Here is a 7,110-nt window from a genome sequence, read left to right as displayed (position 1 = left end):
TTGCACTCCATGTATTATATCCACTACAGGTGGTTATATCCACTAATTGTAACTACCCATTCACTTCTGTGGACGTGGCCAGGTAGCAACATCACATCGACAGCAGTGGTCACCACCCAGCAAGGCTGCCCAGAGGCACCTGGCGAAAGCCTTGCTGCTGCTTTTGCAATGGATCCTCGCGTTCAAGGGGGCCCCTGGCTCCACCCGCCTGCCTTCCTTCAGGAGCGCCAGTCCTCTCTGCACCTTCAGACTGAACAGATGTTTCTGAAAACATTTTTCAACTGACTCAACTTGTTGATTTTTCTTTTCATATTTGCTCCCGTTTTTATTAGAAAGCTACAACCAGGTGATTAAAAAAAACAAACAAACAGAAAAGATAAACACTAATAGCAACAGACACAGGGGACACTGCTGTCTCCTCCTCCTTCCAGGGCCTCACTCCCCTCCCCTCCCCTCCCTCCCCTCCCTCCCCTCCTCTCCTCTCCCCTCCCCTCTCTCCCCTCCTCTCCACTCCCCTCCCCACCCCTCCCTCCCCTCCCCTCCCCTCCGCTCCCAGTCCATCCCTTCCCCTAGCTCCCCTCCTCTCTCTTCTCTTCTCTCCATCTCTCTTCCCAACTCACAAAGTGCCCAGTGCCCAGCTGCAGGATTGTCACTGAGCTGAGGAACTGGCCAGGCTTGTTCTGCCACCTGGGATGTGGACAAGTAGTGATGGGAGACAGAGGTTTTTGTTTTTGTTTTTTACTTATAAAGAAAAATCAAATAGTCAGATGGTTAAAGATTTCGAAATTAATTACGGGTTTAAGATTAGTTTTTATTTTTGAAGTAATTTTAAATGGAACCCCTTGAACTTGCCACTCCTTTGTCACGGATACTCTGATACCACTGGTGTGCTGAGTTTTCACCTGGTGCATGAATCGGTGAGGGACTGGTGTGATCTTCCTCTTACAGAAGGAGCACTCTTCTCTCAGTCTGGAGCCACAGGCTCTAATCTTGGAGTGACTTTGCTACCTGTGATATTAATCTTGCAGTGACTGCGCCTCCCCTGCCCTCCGGCTCTGCTGGCTCCATTCAGCCCAGGGCCAGGCACAGCTATCTTCCTTCCCTCCTCTGTGTCAGGAGGAGTGTGGCCTTGCTGTTCCACAGAGGCAACGTCATCTCGTCAGGTTCAATGTGAACTGAGAACCATGAGCACTTCTTTTGGGAAGGAGCAGCTGGAATCTCTGGCCCAAGTGGGGACAGATGGGATTCCACAGGAATCGTGTCATCTCTATGGACAGCTGGATGACCTCTAACATGCCCTCGTGAACGAGCCTGAGGTTCCAGGCCCAGGTGCATTGCAGTGACAGCACAGAGTGTCACAGAAGTGACAAGGTGCTGAGCCCGTGGGTCCTCCAGCTGCGCTTTGCACCTGAGACTGACTCTTCTGCAGGAGCTATGAAAAGCATCTGTTGCAGGAGAGATCAGAGTTCAGTGCCTCGGAAGATGAGCAGGTGGACTGAATGCCCACAGAGCACAACTCCCTCTTAGGTTCCAGGACTCGGATGTTTGGTCTTCTCTGTGTCTTCCCTGGGTGTGCTCTCCCTAGGGATGAGAGAGAGGAGCAGCAGCACTGTTGTTCTGAGCGTCCACTTGCGAGTGGGGATGTTAGTGTGTGCGCATTTTACAAATCTGCAATTTGCCAATACATAGCGGTAGAACAATCCATTTGCTCACCTGTGACTCACCTGAATTATTTATTTATGTATTTTTAAAATGTTTAGTGGTGCCGCGGAGGACGGTGTGTGAAGTATGGTGACGAAGGCCCCGGGCCACCCATGGATATTGGTCGGACTGGTCCCCCTGGTCCCCCTGCTCCAGGACCTGCGGGGGCGGAGTGTCTCACAGAGACCGCCGCTGCACCAATCCCAGGTATGTCCCTCGCTCCATGGGCCCTCCCAACAGCTTGCCAGTGCCCACGCTCGGAAACACCGACTGTGTACTTTGCACAATGTTGTACAAGACACTGAGCACAAAAAGCATTTTACTCAAGAATTGCTTAAATGAGTATCTCTGAGACAATGTCAGATGCCGATAACACCCTGACCCTAGCAAAAAGCAACAGACTCAGAAATTGGGATTTAACCACAGGTACTTGAAATGCTAAGGGTCTGCTTAAACAGTTAAATTGTAAGAGAAATATGTAGAACCCGAGGGAATAAGAAGCCCTAAGAACAACTCTTCCATGCAAAAAGATAAAACAAAAAAAAATTGGTTTTCCATCAAATGCCTTCACCTTTACAACAAGAGATTTAACCATGGACTTGGGTAGAGGACAGACAGAGAGAGGCACTTCCCACATGGGAGAGTTTCAAATCCTCCTCTTGCTCCTGGTTGGTTGAAGACCCCAGTGGCCATACTCTTCTGCTCCTCCTGTCCGAGAAGCCTGAGGCGGGTATGGCCTGTCTACTGTCCTCTCAGGCCCTTGCTCCCAGGTTGCTTGCACATACCCCGGGGCAGGTGGAGCTCTGCATGGGCCCTGGCATGCTAGCCTTGTGACAAAGAGGCTGGCCTGGGAAGGAGCAGGGTCAGGAGATCAAAGCCCTGGACCAGCAGTCCCAGTTCTCCCTGGGAAAGCCGCCCCTCCTGAGCGGCTCCTCCAGGGGGACGTGGTGCAGCTTCTCACATGGGAGTTTCCTAACTGGGGGCTTCACATTCCAGACCATCGCATGGAGGGAAGTTTTGTGAGGGCCTGGCCCGCACCCTGAAGCTCTGCAACAGTCAGCCATGCCCCCAGGACAGCATGGACTTCCGCGCTGCCCAGTGCGCCGCGTACAACAGCCAGCGGTTCCGGGGCTGGCACTACAAGTGGAAGCCTTACACCCAGGTGGCAGGTAAGCTAGAGCCCACTCTTGGGCACAGCCCTGGCTTTGTGACCTTTGCTTTCCATTGTGTGACTGGCAGCACGTTTGCCAAGGCATGTTAACGCCGCCCTGTGGGGTGAGCTCCGCTGCTCACTCTAATGAGGGCGGGTGTAGTTTGGCCTGTCCCACCACCTTGGCATCTCATCCACATGTGGCCAGCTGTGTGGTCAGCAATCCATAGGCCAGACAGAGAGCAGGGGCATAATGCAAGGAAATTTGTTAAAGAATTAATAAGAAATTCAAAGCTGATGGTATATTAAAAATGAATCAATTTTTAAAAAAAATATGAGTCCAGTATTTGATGGCAATGTTATTAGAAACATATAATCCATTAAATATTTAGAATTATTAAAGAATGGAAGAAAAACTGTAGGAGATTTTAGAACATTAGATAATTTTCAAATATACTATATTCAGGAAGTGTAGCTCAAGTGGTATAATTGGGAGAAACCTAAAGCACAGTCACCTCATTCTTTGAAATGGGAAAACTGTCCAGATAGACACGGAGACCCTGGGCAACACATGCATTGGGATATCCCACCCGGGGTTCGTAGTCATTGATTCATTGTGATCGGGAGGCAGGTGCACAGGGGTGGGAGATGGCACGCCACTCCCACATGACACCTTTGGTTGTGCTCTTCCCCACACCCTGCAAGAATCAGGCCAGACAGGAGGAGGAGCAAGCCAAGGTCAGGAGAGACCAGAGGAATGAACTTTGAAACAGGGGTCAGAAATGTGTGTGCTACTCGTGATTTTGCTAGCCTTCAGTGAATAAATCAGTTACTCATGGAAGCACATACCAAGTCATAAATTAGTCACCCCTGGAAGCACACACTAAATTTGATTCTTGAAATCATTCTGTGGGGCCACTTACCCTGAACAGGAGGGAAATGACCTGTGGATGAGTCTTGGGCCTATGTAAATTGCCAAGGTGGACAGCTTTCATCCCCAACTATTCCTTCCTTATCAGAAATAACACAAAGATAAAGGATTTTACAAAAGCCATGTTAACTAGATCAGCCACAAGACCTTGAAGGAATTCCTGGGGCTGGACGTGAACTTCCTATATTCTCTATACACCAGTCACTATTCTTGAGAATCCATTACCTTTGTAGAAATTGTTGCTTTCTGGAGAATTCTATTAAAAGTGATCCCTTTTATGTTTAAAAAATGTATATATTTCATCAAATGTGTTAAGAAATTTGGTGGCTCTCTTAATTATTTTATTACATCTTATTTGTAAGAGTTTTGCACATGCTCCACAATGGCAGTGGCCTTTATGCACTCCTGAAAGGGTAGAGTATTGTGAGGCGAAACATAATGTCGGAGTTAAGTCAACAAATATTTATTGAATGCCTAATATGTGCCAACAACTGTGTAAAGAACAGGGACAGTAGGGAACCCTGGAGTGAAAAAGAATAGTGAAGCTAGAAATAACCCCAACAAGTGTAAAGAAAAAGCAAAGGCCAAGGAGGCCACCGTGGGAAATATCATTGCCATGTGTCACTGTGGGAGGTATTTTAAGGGGAAATCGAGATCTATCTGGAATTCAGAGCAAAATGATCCGAGCTTAAGTATCTCTCTTATTTGTGTTTGTGTGTATATTTCTTTTTAAGATCAGGACTTATGCAAACTCTACTGTATCGCAGAAGGATTTGATTTCTTCTTTTCTTTGTCAAATAAAGTGAAAGATGGGACTCCATGCTCGGAGGATAGCCGTAATGTTTGTGTAGATGGGATATGTGAGGTAATGATGATTGCTTATTCATTCAACACATGTCTCCAGACAGTCCGCTTTGAGGCAGGCATGCTGGGGGCTAGAGAGGCCCTGGAAGAGGAGCCCCTCCCTCCCAGTCACAGCCAGTGATCACAGAGGAGTGAGCAGAGCCGGAGAGGGGGAGCCTTCCCTTCTTAGATGTGGGTCTGAGACATCTGGGGGGCCAGGAGGAGGGGGCATTCGCATCCCAGCCAGGTCTCAGAGGAGAGTGGAAGGGTTGCTGAGTGGGCAGCCAGGTAATGTCAGAAAGCCGGGGTGGACGGGAGCTGGTGTAGTCGTCAGGACTGGGGGGACACTGAGGAAGGGGACAGGGAGCAATGTTTCTCCAGGGAACTGCCTGCCAGGATGAAGACTGGCATTTCCATCCTCAAGCCCGGCTGAGGCAGACTGGGGACAGTGGAGCTGTAGGAAGAGGTGGCAGGTCTGGGCATTAGTGGGATAGTCAGCTGCTGCAGGACAGTGGTTTCTTCAAGGTGCAGCAACCCAGGCTCTACAGGGGGAGGGCAGAAGGAAAGGGTTGGGGGAGACAGGAGGGAGGAGGTGGCAGCCAGGGGAGCAGCTAGCAGGGGACTTGTCATACTCACAGAGATAAGGGTGGAAAGGATTCTGTTACCAAGAAGTGAAAGTGCTGGCCAGACCCCATCTACCACCCAGGGAGGCCAGTTGGTATGCATATCCCAAGGAGTCCAAGCCTCAAGGCCAGTTCTAGCTCCTCGGGGCTCTGCAGGTCCCCCACGGAGGTCCTTGGGGAAATTCTTCCAGAGGCAGGAAGAGCAGATGGGGTATTCCAGGAACCTCTTTCTTCTGCAAAATGCTCAATTTTGTCTAATTATTAGTTGATTTGTTCAATATGCCGTTATTTTAAGAACTTATTAAGCACACCTAAACATGAAATACCTATAGTGTCACAATTCTTTGTAACTCTGACATCTAAAAAGCTAGAAAGCTGAACTCCAAAGAACTGTGAAAGGGCTTTAGGACTTGTACTTGTTTGGTGGCAAAATCTGCCCTGAACTAATGTGTGAATGTCGATTTTCCATTTTTATCCCACTCAGTGTAATGACTTTGCAGTGGAGACATTAATGTGCTAGGTGTGGGGTGCTCCCCAGGCCTGGCTGGGTCTTCCATGTGCATCTAGGTGTGACACCCTTCATCTTTCCAAAGTTTCCACTCTTGAGTTCTGAAATCTGACCCCGTGGATTTCAAGCAATTGTGGGCTATAGTTGTGTGGATTTTTAAAAACATGTAGATCCTATTTTCCTTGGTAGGATAAAAGAAATAAGCATCATAGAAAGTAAGAGCTCCTGAAATTCCACACATACACCCTTTCTAATTGATCTCACGGGAGAATTTCCTCGTGGCAGCTGCCATTTCTGCCGCGGCACCTGGCAGCTCAGAAGCACATGGGTGCATTCCAGTGGAGCTCACGTGCACCATTGTTTGTCATTGTGCCGCGCTCTTTATGGGTCTGAAACTCACCCACGTTTCCAACATGAACACCCAAGGTTTCATTTGGGCTCGGGGTTCTCCAGCTGGGGAGCAGCACTGTAGCGTTCCACAACTTAAGGTTTCTCAAGATTAGAACCACAGTCTCGCTGTGCACATATTGGGTGTCCAATAAATATTTGTTAACTACTCAGTGTGGGTGAGATTTTCACCTACGCTGGCAAAGAGGTTTCTTGCATGAGACTAATGACGGTATTGCTGGTATTGTCCTTTCTTTCATGAATGACATGTGACCTGGTGAGTCCTCCAGAGAGTGGGCTGTGACAACATCCTTGGATCTGATGCTGCTGAGGACTCCTGCGGGGTGTGCAAGGGAAATAACTCAGACTGCACGACCCACAGAGGCATCTACACAGCACACCACCACACCAACCGTGAGTGTCACAGTGCTGCCTGCACATCTCCAGCAAGGGAGATTGGAACTGGAGCTCCTGGGGGGAGGAGGAGGCAGAGTGAAAACAGCAGGCACTCAGAGTGCCAACAGCTGGCTTCTCGAGCCTTTGGTGTGGACGAGGAGTGGTTGCCAGTTTACTTGAATTTAAAGGGTTCTTAGGAGGGTGAAAATCACAGGAGCCCTGCTCACTCCATAAAACATGGTGCATCAATTTCCAAATCGAGTTCCATTTGATGGTTGACACAGATCTTCTACGGGTCCTATGTGGGTTCTGAAGTCTGTGGAGAAGCTGCACTAGTAAGATGCCCTGTCCCCTTTGGTCATGCAGAGTATTACCACGTGGTCACCCTTCCTCCTGGAGCCCGGAGCATTTGCATCTATGAAATGAACACATCCACCTCCTACATCTCCGTGCGCAACGCCCTCAAGAGGTACTACCTGAATGGACACTGGACTGTGGACTGGCCTGGAAGATACAAATTTGCAGGCACTACCTTCCACTACAGGCGGTCCTACAAGGAGCCGGAGAGCCT

General features: G+C 49.0%; 1 long non-coding RNA gene across 1 annotated transcript; it reads left to right on the top strand.

Moving 5' to 3' along the window:
- Positions 1-2,732: 2,732 nt before the first annotated feature.
- Positions 2,733-6,516, top strand: LOC144372545 (uncharacterized). The gene is made up of 3 exons (XR_013432524.1): positions 2,733-2,870; positions 4,517-4,647; positions 6,434-6,516. It is a non-coding gene; the product is annotated as an uncharacterized LOC144372545 (long non-coding RNA).
- Positions 6,517-7,110: the final 594 nt, after the last annotated feature.

The sequence above is a fragment of the Ictidomys tridecemlineatus genome, unplaced genomic scaffold, assembly GCF_052094955.1.
Source record: "Ictidomys tridecemlineatus isolate mIctTri1 unplaced genomic scaffold, mIctTri1.hap1 Scaffold_123, whole genome shotgun sequence".
Classification (NCBI taxonomy): Eukaryota; Metazoa; Chordata; class Mammalia; order Rodentia; family Sciuridae; genus Ictidomys; species Ictidomys tridecemlineatus.
The sequence above is the reverse complement of the archived record's forward strand: the minus strand, read 5'-3'. Positions and strand labels throughout refer to the sequence as shown.